We start from the raw sequence: 13022 nt of genomic DNA, 5'->3' as shown, positions 1-13022 counted from the left end.
CCACATAATGACCTGCTCCTACGAAATTCACAGCACGCGGAAACCAACCACAGCGTGCTTCCTGAAAGAGACTGGGTCCCGGGGGAAAGAGGAGGGCAGGACGGAGGTACCAGCTGAATAAGTCTATCGTCCCTTCAGAGAGGAGAGAGTGAGGGTGACAGCACTCCGGACTGTGTCCCTGGGACATTCCTCTCCAGGTCCCTCTAGGAGTGGGAACCAACGTTGTCCCAACACTTACAACTGATTTTCTAAACTATGTGTATGTATTACTTTGCTTTAAATAATTATTAACTTAAAAACGACTGAAAACACAAGGTTGGTGACACTGTGTCCCTGTCCCCCTGTCACTGGGGAACCGTGGTGTTTGGGGTTCTCCTGCAAGAGATGACACCCTGAGGGGCGGGGGGCGAGGCCAGTGTTGCCCTGGTCCAGACCCACCTTCCGTGACCCGACCTCGCACCCTCTTGGCCGGTCCACTCCAACGGCTCTGACGGCGACCATGCAGCAGGGTGGGGAAAGCTGGACATGGAAACCAGGCAGCTTTCGTGCCTCCTGATGTAAAAGCTTGGGCTGAGCCCACTGGGCAGGGCTCCGATGAGCCGTGAGGGAGCCCTCAGTGATTCCGACTTGCCTGCGGGCCCCGCCTGCCGCCATCCCAGCCAGAGGACCAGTACTCGCACAGAAGCCAACAGCCAAAACTAAGATTGATGAGCCATTAGTGTGAAAATCTTGGAGGAATCTTCACTAATTAAAAAGCAGATGGAGTTTTAAGAAAAACCTACCCAGGCTTCAGGCTTCAGATTATTACAAGCTCAGGTGCATTTCATGAAGCGGAGACAGCTCAGAAGTAGGATGAGACCTTCTTTAAAAGAAGGAGGAACGAGGCCCACATGCAGGGGGCACTCAGCACATGTGGTTTTCTTGCCCTCTGCTGGGACAGCTTCCCTGCAGCCCCTCTGACTGAGCCCAGCTGGAACCCTGGACCCCACAAGAGGAGCACCGCCCCCCGCGGCCCGGGCAGCGCGCCCGTGAGGCCCAGGTCCAAGCCAGGGCCGCCCACCAGGGAAGGCTCCAGGACACTCGCATGGGCAAGCAGATTTCAGCATCATAGTAACAGAACTTTCTAAAAACAAAGCCGTGCACCAGTGATGTGTGCCTCACAACTGACCGGCCAGCAGCACCGAAGACGGTCACACAGAAAGGAGCGCCCCTTTCAGAAACACCACCGCGGGCATCCTGAGTTGCTGGGAGGGGAGCAGGATGCCCCGTCCTCTCCTGCAGGGCGACCCCGAGCCCCTGGGTCTCCAGATCACAGGGTTTCTCCTCTTGACATAACATCTCACCTTCTGGGCATTTCCTTCCCTTCCTTGCCAACCCTGGAAGCCACATCCTGCGTGGGCAACACTCACCTGACCTCCAGTGTCAACTTCCTGGGTTACCTTGAGCCCAAGGGGCAAATAGGACACCCCAGAAAGCACCCAGACCTTGGGGTCGGCCCCTGACACCAGGTGCAAGGTCCCCGTCCTCAGCCGCTCGGCAGGGAAGGCTCACAGGGCGGCACGTGAGACATCTCCCATGTCCAAGGTGCTTTTGCGGGAAAGAGGGAAATTCCTTTTTCTGTGGAGTCCAAGTGAGGGGAATTAGGAATCTGAGTGGAGAGAGCCTGAAAGCTTATTTGGGATCAATCCAAGAAGCCCTGTGGCCGGAGAGCTGCTCCAACTCGGGCGGTTGGGAGGGGACCCGGGGGCTGGGGTTTGTCAGCGATGGACGGCCAGTCAGAGGGGACAGCCCAGCAGGGGAACCGGACCTGCTGCCTGCTGCCGCCAAGGGTCTGCAGTCTCTGTTGTTGCATATTTTCCTCTCTCATCCCTTCCTTTCAGTCGTGGTTTGCGACACTGCGAGCGTTTCAAATGCCCTCTGGACAGACTACTTGCACACTTTCATCGCTCCCTAATAAAAGACAAACTGGCAGAACCCAAAATGAACTCAGTCTGGGCAGATGTCCCCAGAATTCCAGGGTTTCCTAAAATCGTGTGGTGCGCACACTCCTTTCTCCATATCAGATGGAGCCCGGCCCTGCACTTCGGCCCAACGACCCCTCTCTGCAGAGCCAAGTGAACTCAAGCCAAGGGTCCTGCAGGAAGGCTACGAGCTCCCTGAGGGCTGGCTGCCACCAGCCAGAAGCCCTCTGTGTCAGTCCCAAACCTAACTAGCTGTGTGCTTGTGGGCAAGCTCCTTGACCTCTCTGTTCTAGTTTCCTCTTCTGAGACACTGGACAGGCGATGTGGCCTGCGGTGACCTGAGGACAGGCACTTCCTGTGTTGCCGCGAGGGCCACGTGTCAGGCACGGGCTGCACTCAGGGCTGCCGATCTCGGGTTTTTCCTTCCAGCCGGCTGCCTGCAGACAGCAGCGCCCACGCTCCCCCGGGAGATGCCACATCCCGGCCCCCTCTCTCTCGTTGCCATGGAAAGATGAGAACAGAAAGCCGGGCTCAGCTCAGGGCAGCTTCACAGCTCTCCCCCCGCCACCAGGAGGGCCCGCCTGCCAGCGCCAGGCAGCCCCGCCGCGGGCTCATTAGCACAGGGAGCCAGCACGCCGTCCTCTCCCACAGCTCCTCAGGACATGGCCTGGCCCCAAATCTCCAGCCCCTTTCCCCACCTGAGCGGATCCCTGGCGGAAGGCTGGAGGTCACCTCAGATACCCCAGGTGGGCTTGCCATCATCGTACTTAGTGTGTGCCAGGGGTCTGCCAAACACCTTACATGCAGGCTCTCATGAAACCCAGACAACAAGCCGGGAGTAAGGGACAGTGCCATCCCCACTCCGTGGATGAGTAAACTGAGGCTCTGATAACCAGGTGACAGGCCTATGGTCAGACAGCCAGGAGGTCCAGTCCAGTTTCTTCAGTCTAGGGACGCAATTCCAAGAGGGACTCTTACCCCAAGATGAAGCTTTTTGTTCTAAAGGATGGCTTCCCCAGGCCTCCGCGTATGCATGGACTGAAGAATGGTTCCCAAAGAGAGCAGCTCTCACTCCCAGGACCTGTGGATGTGACGGCACAAGGAGAAAGGGCCTTTGCAGGTGTGATGAAGGGCCTGATGTGGAGATTACCCTAGATTATGAGGGCAGGCCCAAAACCCATTCACAAGCGGCCTTAGAAAAGAGAAGCGCAGGGAGATTGGACGTGCAGAGGAGAAGCTGTGTGAAGACTGAGGCAGAGATTGGGATGATGTGGCCACAAGCCTAGGATGCCTGGCACCCCAGAAGCTGGGAGAGGCAGGAAGGAGCCTCCCTAGAGCCTCTGAGGGAGCAGGGCCCTGCGGCACCTTGAACTTGGACTTCTGCCTCCAGAATGGCAAGGGAATAAATGTTTGTTGTTTTAAACCACCTGGCGTGTGGCCACCTGTGACAGCAGCCCCAGGGCAACCACGCAGGGAATGGAGGTGCAGACTCTGAGAAGTGGCACAGGACATCCATCCATCTCTGTCACTTCTCCCCAAATGACTCTTAGGCCCACCATGTACCCTAATAGGACCCTAAGCCAAGGATACCCACCTTTCCCCAGTTTAGAATGTTCTTCTGAGCTCTAGGCACAAAAAGCCCAAACCAACTGAATATCCCCATTTAGTGTCTCGAGGACAGCTCAAGCATAACGTGTCCAAAAGGGAATCCTTGTGTTGACCACCCTCACACCTCAAAAACACTTCTTCTTCAGTTCCTCAGCTTACCAGGTGGTGTGGAGTCACTGTCCCCCTAGCCGTCCTGCTAACAAATTATGGTGAGTCCATCTCCAGAGCAGATCTTAGCCCCCTATCCCCACCCAGTCCAGCCACAGCCTCACTGAGCAGCCCAGCGACAGCCTCGTAACATGCGACCAGCACCCTTCTGGCTTCCTTCTCCACCCGGGAGCTGGAAGGGCCGCCCTAAAGCACAGATCTGGGCATGCAGCCCTCCGCTCAGAATGACACTCAGATTCCTTACCAGGGCCCCATAGCACTTCTGTCTCCCTGGCCCCCTCCCTGCTTTCTCCACGACCCTTGACCCTCGTTTACCCCTTATGGAGATGACAGCCTCATTCCTCCCCACAGCCAGAGCTCCGAACCCTCCTCACTGCTCTGCTTATGACGTGGGGATGAGACGCCTGCCTGTGGTGCTAACAAAACACAGGACTGGATTGTTCGAGCCCAGGGGGTGGACACAAGGCCCAGGAGACCTGCAGGAAGTGAGCAGTGGATGGAGGGGTCGAGAGGTCCAAGGGCCATGCCATTCAGAAAGGTTGCGTCCAGCCTGGCTGCTGGATAGCGGGGTGAGGGGCAGAGAGGACTCGCTAGCCTGTGGGTCTCAGCCCAAGTTACGTGGGCAGAGAAGGAGGAGCCCAAAAAGGAGGGCCCCCCCCGAAGTGGCCTGCACTCGGAAGGGGTGAACATGGGCCAGAGACTGCAGAGACAACTCCCTGGCCCCTGTGTTACAGGCAATGACACCTACTTGGCTTTGCAACCCAGTATCTCCTGCAACGTCTGGCAAATACTGTTTGCTCAGTAAAACCTGCTGAATGAATGAACGACAAGGCCCCTCATGGTGGGTTGGTGCCCCAGTTCCCCACTGCCGCGTGACAAGCCCCCGAAATTCATGCTGAAAAGCAACTGCCAATTTATTAAGCTCACGATTCTGCAGGTCAGGAATTTGGACTGGGCACAGCAGGGGTTGCTGGCCTCTGCTCCCTCACGTCCAGGCCTTTTATGAGGAGACTCAAATAGCTGGGGGTGACCGGAATGGCAGGGAGCTGGAATTTTCTGGAGAATTCTTCACTCACTTTGAGCACCTGAGCTGGGATGACTCCAGAGTTGACCTCGATGGGCCTGTTGACAGAGTGGCCTCTCTCTGTGGCCCAGGTTCCTCCCATCCCAGCACTGGGTCCCAGGGGGAGAAGCCATGCAAGCACCCCCAAACCCGGGGTAGGACACCCAGCTGTGGGGTGACCTGGCATCACTTCCCCTTCCTCCATCAAAGTGGTCGCAAGCTCACTTGGATGCAAGGCAAGAGACCACAGACCCCCAGTCCCAGAAGAGAGTCAAGGAACCCAGGGCCATTACTTTCTAAACTGTCACTGTCAGGAATCCAGACAGAGGCAGGAGCTCTGATGCCCACGCCGGGGCTGCCATCACAAAGTCCCATGGGCAGCAGCTGAAACAGCAGACCTGGATTCTCTCACAATTCCGGGGGCTGGAATTCTGAGATCAAGGAGCTGGCAGGGTTGGTTTCTCCTGAGGCCTCCCCCTCCCTCTTTGGCTTGTAGATGACATCTTCTCCCTGTGTCCTCATGTGGTTGTCCCTCTGTGTGTCGGTGTCCTGATCTCCTCTTCTCACAAGGACGCCCATCCTATTGGATTAGAACCTACTCTAGCGACCTCATTTTACCTTACTCACCTCTTTAAAGACCCTGTCTCCAAACACAGTCCCATTCTGAGCTCCTGGTGTTTAGGGCTTCAATATAAGAATTGGGGGGGGTCACAGTTCAGCCCATAACAATGCCCAACATGTGCCTTCAGGACTGGTGAGGGGGCTGATGCCAAGGCGAGGGCCGGGCTCCTCTCAAACTGCTCATCTGTTTTCAGGAGGGCGGAAACCAATGCTCTCTGACTTCCGCAGAGAGGGCAGTGGCTAGAAAAAGCAGAGAGAGGCACAGGAGCCAGACAGTCTGCCTGACTCAGAGCACACCACAAAAGTAAACTGCACCACCCCCCAAACAGAGCTGAGCATTTTGCAATGCTGGGCAGGCTCTTGCCAACAGCTTGCCACTTGGGATCAGAACAGTATTCTGCCACTGCTTCCCCCACGTCCTGGGCTGGAAGGCAGATTCTGGACAGGATCAAATCTGTCTCTTAGCTCTTCTTCCATTTCCTCCACGAAACGGATAAGCAGCCACCACAGCTTCTGTCTTGATATATGAGTAACTTCCGGGCAGAAGTCTGGAAGTGGGCTCCCACGTTGGCTGGAACTATGAGAGAAGCAGAGGATTGGGATTCTGTTTTCTAGACCTGGGACCTTTGCTTTCTCCAACTGCTTGTTCTGTTTCCAAAAGCTACATGTAAAAAGACCAGAAGTCAGGGGCTGGCCAGGTGGTTTAGTGGTTAAGTTCACACGCTCTGCTTCAGCGGCCTGAGGTTGCAGGTTTGGATCCTGGGCACAGACCTACACACTGCTCATCAAGCCATGCTGTGGCAGCATCCTGCATGTAAAATAGAGGAAGATGAGCACAGATATTGGTTCAGGGAGAATCTTCCTCAGGCAAAAAGAGGAGGCTTGGCACCAGATGTTAGCTCAGGGCCAATCTTCCTCACAAAAAGAAAAAGAAAGAAAGAAAGACCGTAAGTCAGCAGTGCATCCTGGAAAAATCCTTGGCCTGTGAGTACTATATTCTTTTAAATACATATCCCCATAATCTTAAAACATAGCCTCCTTCTAACAGACGTAAAAGCAGCCTGATCTTTTTTAGGTCTGTGAGCACATGGCAGATTCACATGCCCGCAGCTGAGAACAGGAGCTCTGGGCAGCTGGTCTCCGCAGTGTGGGGGCTGCAGGGCTGAACAGGAGACAGATGTGTGCCAGGTCCGTCGCGGGATGCCTGTCAAACTGTCCGCTGAGCTCAGATTCACGAGGAGGGGAATTCTGCTCTGTGGCAGGGGGGCTACACACAGGGCTCCATCCCACGTCCTGCCCGAGGCAGCACAGTGCCTTGTGAGGCCCGAGCATCCACCCGCTCTGCCGTCCGCTGCCTAAGGGCGCCAATCCACTCGTTTTGCCGAAATCAATCCTGCTCCTTAAAATCACCATTGTTTGATGGAATCCATTTTGCTTGCTAAAATTACAGAGGTCATTTTTAAAACGTTAGTTTAAAGCTCTGAAATTATCTGCTAAATTTAGACACAATTCTGATGAGTACTTAATTTCTCTCTTGGAGCAGTAATGGCTTTAGCAGGAGAAGATGGAGCAGAGAGCTGGCTATTTACACCTAGGGAGCATTCACAGCAGGGCTCTCAATGTGCGCGGGAGCCGGGTCTCACCTGCACCTGTTTGTAAGAGCACTCCATCTCGGTTTCAGAAGAAACCCTCCCAAGTGGAAAGATCAATAAGCTGGCAACAATATTTTAGACATATTGAAAAGAAGGTGGTATAGTTCTGCTTGACGTGGAAGGGGAAACACTTTCCTGGCTTTGGGGGAGTGGGGTCTGCTCAGCAGGGATGCCTGCCAAGAAGCAGGGCGCAGGGCTCAAGTGGGGGTGGGTCACGGCAGGCTGACCTGGCTGGATGGGCTCTGGGCACCACCTCCCTCTCTTCCCCCCCAGCCCCTGCCCTCCCAGACAGCACACCTGGAAGGAACCCTCGTGCTGACTAGTCTCCAATGGAGATTTCTGAGGGAGGCGAGGTCGGGAAACAGTGAGGAGAGAGGGCCTAGCCAGCACTCCAAGGCAGGGACCAACCCTGGGGATCTTCCTGGCAGCACGGGTCAAAGCCAGGGCCCATGGGCATCCAGAGACAACAGACAAAGGGCAAGGCCCGGTTCTCCTCTCATTTGCTTTAGCGAGGAAGCAGGTGGGAACAGGAGCTCAGTAAGCCTATGAAGATTGACATTCAGAAGATTCAAATCAGCCAGCACAGATAAGAAAGGAAATAAGACTCCAAATGCACACGGCAAGGTCAGTACTCAGCAGCCCCATTAGGAGAGTCTTACCAGGGGAGCACCCATTGGAAAATCCAGCCAGTCTCCACCGTAACTTCTCTCTCCCTATCTCTCTCTCCATCTCTCTGTCTCGCTTTCTCTCTCTCCTTCTCTTCTTCCTCTTAAATTACAGACAGACTCTGAAGGTTCCCATCCCTTCCGCCGCAGGTCCGCCCTCCTTCTCATCTTGGCCCACCTCCTCCAGCCACACTGACCGCGTGCGGGTCCTGGGTACTCGGGGTGCTTTCCCTACACTGCCCTCTGCAGGGTACTCTTCTCTCTCCTTTCATGCTAACTGATCCACAATCTTCCTTTAGCCCTTAGTTCCAATGTCCCTGGCTCAGGGACACAGCGTGACCTCCATGACCTGCGGAGCCTGTCCCTGCCTCCTTCCACACAGCTTTGTGTGATAATGTGATTAGCGTCTGCTTCCCATATGGGACTGGTGACATCCATCATCACACCTTCAGCACCCAACGTGACCCAAGGCCCTTGCCTGAGGCTGAGAGGATACTGTTGATGAAGGGAGGGAGAGAGGAATGAAGGAGGAGAGGGGAGGGAGGAAGGTGGAGAGGAAAAGGAGGGAGGGCGGAGGGGTGGCACACCGTAGACAAGGGCAGAAGTGTCTCTACACCATGGCCAGAGATGTTCCTCAAGGACAGAGAACTAGGGAGACACTGCAGATGGCCCAGCTCCCTGGCACCCAAGTGCTTGTTAGGAATGCAGGCTCCCAGGCCCCCCCAAATCTGCATTTGAATGCGATGCCCAGGGACTCTTGTGTACATTCAGGTGTGAGAAACAGAGCCCAGGTCAAACTCTGGGTAAAGACGTAGGGCACCATGCCCGTGACATAGTGGAGAAAAACTCGAGTTCTGAGAGGGGCAGGACTTGCTCCTGGCTAGCGAGCCGCCTGCTGTCTCCTTGTTCGATGGGGAGTTCAGAGGAGAGAAAACGCTAGGAGACACTGACGGGCTGTGGAGGAGAAGAGGAATAGACACCATGCCTCAAAGCAAGTGACACGGGGACAGAACTCCGTCTACCGGGGAGAAGTTCCCGCAGTCAGAGCCAGGCACCGCAGAGCCAGCTGCCCCTAGGGTTGGTTAGCGCCTGTCACCAGAGCCTTGAGCCACATGGTGGAATACAGACAGGGAGTGGCCATTTCCTCCAATCATGTGGTAGGGACAGGGGAGAGAGTAGTCATTTCCTCCGATCACATGACAAGGACACAGGAGGGTGTGGTCACTTCCTCCAATCATGTGACAGAGACACAGGAGGGTGTGGTCACTTCCTCCAATCACGTGACAGGGCCACGGGCCGGCGTGGTCATTTCCTCCATTTCTCTGTGCTCACTGAGGATTGAAACTAAGCCTCGCGTGCTCTCCTGAGTGGAGTTTCAAAGGCGAATCCAAAGCGCCCGGCCCTGAGAGCTCAGAGTCTGGTGGAGAAGTGAGGAGACTGTCCTGCTCTGACCGTGACAGATCCAAGGAGGTGCAGGGAAGAGCGGGAGCGCCTTCCACAGCCTGCAGGGCCAGAGGGAGCAGAGAGGCGGTGACATCAAGGGTTAAAGCCTAAGCCGGAGGTGGGGGGGGCGGGTGCTGAGCACCAGGAGCCTGGCACCCTCTCTGGCCCTGCCCGCAGGTATGTGCGGCGTCAGCAGCTGGGCAAGGCAGAGCGGGAGGCCTCATGGTCCTGCAGAGCACTGAGATTGTTTCCGAAGGTCATGGCGAGCCAAGGACGGGGTTTATGCAGAAGAATGAAAGGGCTCCGTCTGCACAGTAAGAGGGAAGCTGGCTGGAAGTAGTTTGGAGCATGGATTAAAACACAGGTGTCAGAGGGAGGGGTACGGCAAGATGGGGGACGAACCTGAGGCAGAGGTACCAGTTCAGGGGTTTGCAAAGTGGCCAAGATCCAAGAGGATGAGGGCCGAGGGATGGAGAGAGGAGGGGCCCCTGCAGCAGAATGGGATGGGGCCCTGGGCCAGCAAGCAGCGAGAACGACTTCTGGATCCAACTCAGAGGGTGGGAGAGGAGGGGAGACTTTCCCAGGATGGAATGCAGACAGAGCAGGTTTGGGATGAAGCCAGGCTCCTCCCTGTTGGCTGGTTTTGAGGCATCTGGGAGTCTTCCAGGCAGAGAGCTCCAGGGGCAGCTGGAAACGCAGATCTGGAACTCTGCAGAGAAGTCAGGGGCTCGAAACAGATGTGAGGCCTTTGTGAGGGTGTGAAGCCCGGGGTGAAGCTGAGACCCCCCCAGGACTGTGCCCAGGGTGGGAGGAGGCCAAGCGTGAAACCTGGGGAACAGAGAGAAAGGAGGTCAGGAAGCACGGGGTGAACTAGATGAGAGTGGTCACTGGACGGCAAGAGAACAGGTTTTTCCACGAGGACAGAGTGGACACTGGTATCTAACACTGCAGAAGGTCCCTAAGATGAAGTGACCAGTGGTTTGGCAACTGGGTAACTTCTGAGGCTCCTCCAAGCTGTCACCCTCTGTCATTCTATTACCACCACCACCATTGCCTCTTCTCTTCATTTTCTCCAGCATCCCCCACTATCCAGAGATCTGCATGCACGGGGTATCATACTTAGAGAATCGTTACTGAATCAGTGAATGAGTCTATACATTGCATCCTGCCGATGGCCAGGGACACTGTAGCAAGGCTATTGCTCACACCAATGCTGGCAGGCCCTTCAGCTCCAGCTGTGCCCCAGCTCAGATGTGACGGGGAATCTGAGCCTGGGGCACAGCCTCTGGGGGCATGGCAGGTGAAAGACCCTAGACCAGAGTTTCATATGTCAAGGCTGAGGCAGGTACAGGCACCACAAAACACCTGCAGGGACTCCAAATAGCTGGGGCGTGTTTAAATGCCACCTTGTGCTTTTTCTCTGCCGTACCAGGAATGCACAAACACCCACGTACGCACATGAATGCAAATGCGTGTGATCACATGAACACCTGTGCATGCGCATGTGCACACACGAACATATATGTATGATATGTTCTTATGAGTGCACATGTATGATCTTGCATGAATGTGTGTGAATGTGTCATGTGGACATGCATGTGTATGTATGCACACAAATGCACATACCTGTGTGTGCGTGCCTGCACGCATCTCCTCACATGGATATGCATGCACACCACACACACACACTGTGGCTTACTGTCTCCCCCAGGGATGACGGGGAGCCCCCCCGCCAGCTCCTCAGCAGCCTGGAAGAGCCTTCTGGCTGCCCCGCCCACCTTCCTTGGCTCTGCTCCTGTAAGCACTCACACGCAGGGACTTGCAGCCCTTTCCCAGCTGAGCGCCGCTCTACTGTCATCTGGTCAAAGAAGCTGACAAGCGTGGGCAGGTCGCCAACTTGGCCTCAACTCCACTTGGAGACTGGACTGGCAAATAAATTGGTCCTGGACGGGGGGAGTTGGAGGCAAGCAAGAGGGGGGCCCAGAGGGAAGATTTCAAATTCATTTTCCTGCTGAACCAAACTCTAGCTCTCCAAGGTTCACAGCTGTAGTTGGGAAGGCTGACAGGGCGCCAGCCAGGGAGCAGGCAGATGGTGCGGGAGGGAGTGTGGGCCCAGCGGGGGGGGTAGGGACTCCATCAGAAGTGGAAGGAATCAGTGGCTCCAGAGGAATGGTCTGGCCTGCTGACCTTGGGGCATCTCTAGAGGCATTCCTGTTCATTCCGGCTCATTCCGGTTCATTCTAGTTCCACAAGAGCCAGAGGCCAGAGTCAGATCCAGCCTGAGAGGCACTGACCTCTCGTCCTTATCGCTGCTTGAGAGAGGATTGGTCGCCAGCCGGGGCTGCTCAGACAGGCTCAGCAGGCGTCCCTGATCTCTTGCCCTTGAGGGCTCAATGGCTGGGACCAGTGTGGCCATTTATAGCCCAGAGAAGGAACTTGGACAATACAGAAAGAGCAGGACTTCAAAACACTTGTCTTTCTGCCAATCCTGCCTAGAGGCTGCCACCAGGCCCTCCAGAGAGGAGGAAATGGGACTCTGTAACAGATGTCCACGGTGGCTGCCTCACAGTGTAAGTTCCTGCACAGTAAAATGCACGTAGTTCTCACTCCACGAAGCGAGTCCAGTCATTCCCTGCTAATCCTGTCGTTATTTCTCCAAGTCTCAAGAGAAAAAACAAAACCTTTGCAGGAATTGCTATAACCAGACACCTGAACTCAAGGACATAACATGATGTTGGCCAGCCACATTCCTGGGTGAAGAGTGAGTCCCCACGCAAGCCCCCTCACCCTGAAAGGGCACATCTGAGACTCCTCTTTCTCCCTGAGGGTGCAGCTTGCTCTGCAGGCACTGTGGACTCCAGGGCTGGGGTGGAACACATTGGTCAAAGACAGATTTGGGGGTGCCCCCACAGATGGTGTCCACTTGGGTCCATCTGCACCATGTCATTACAGGCTTGTTTCCCCATCCTGCCTTCCTGTCAGTGCCAGGCAGCATCAGCTGTGCCCAAGGCACGTGCAGCTGTATCTACTCATTGTCTGGGCCAGGCCCAGGCAGACACCCTTCCAGCCTTAAGGCCTGGTTCCCATACTTTGCTTCTGTTTTCAACCTTTTCCATTTTAGCTCACAAACTGCACCTGGCCAGCCGGGAGAGTTAGAGTAAGTTTGAAATCTAGTGGGGCATCCAGACAGCCACCCAACAAACAAGAACCAAACATACAAGGTGATATAAAAATCCTGTGTGTGTGTGTGTTGCCATCCATGCATTGCATGTATGTGTGGTACCATCCATCTGCTGTGTGTCTATGTGTGGTGCCCTCTATCTGTTGTGTGTATATGTGTGTGGTGTCATCCATGCATTTTGTGTGTGTGTGTGGAGGGGGTACTATCTGTGCATTGTGTGTGTGTGTGTGCGTTTGTGTGTGTGCTGCCATCCATGGAATATCTGTGTGTATGTGTGTTACCACCCATACATTGTGTGTGTGTGTTACCATCCGTGTGCTGTGTGTCTATGTGTGGTGCCATCCATCTGTTGTGGGTATATGTATCTGGGGTCATCCATGTATTTTGTGTGTGTGTGTGTGTGTGTGGAGGGGGTAGCATCTGTGCATTGTATGTGTGTGTACATTTGTGCGTTTGGTGCCATCCATGCAATATCTGTGTATATGTGTGTTACCGCCCATACGTTGTGTACGTGTGTGTTACCATCCTGTACGTTGTGGGTGTAGGGTACCATCCGTGCATCATGTGTATGTGTGTACATGTGTGTGCATGCATTGGTGCTAAGGATGTTGAGAAGAGACACTCCCAGGATGAGAGTATTCGCTGATAACATGTGAGTGT

Source organism: Equus asinus, chromosome 6, assembly GCF_041296235.1.
Source record: "Equus asinus isolate D_3611 breed Donkey chromosome 6, EquAss-T2T_v2, whole genome shotgun sequence".
In the NCBI taxonomy this organism is placed as follows: domain Eukaryota; kingdom Metazoa; phylum Chordata; class Mammalia; order Perissodactyla; family Equidae; genus Equus; species Equus asinus.
The sequence above is the reverse complement of the archived record's forward strand: the minus strand, read 5'-3'. Positions refer to the sequence as shown.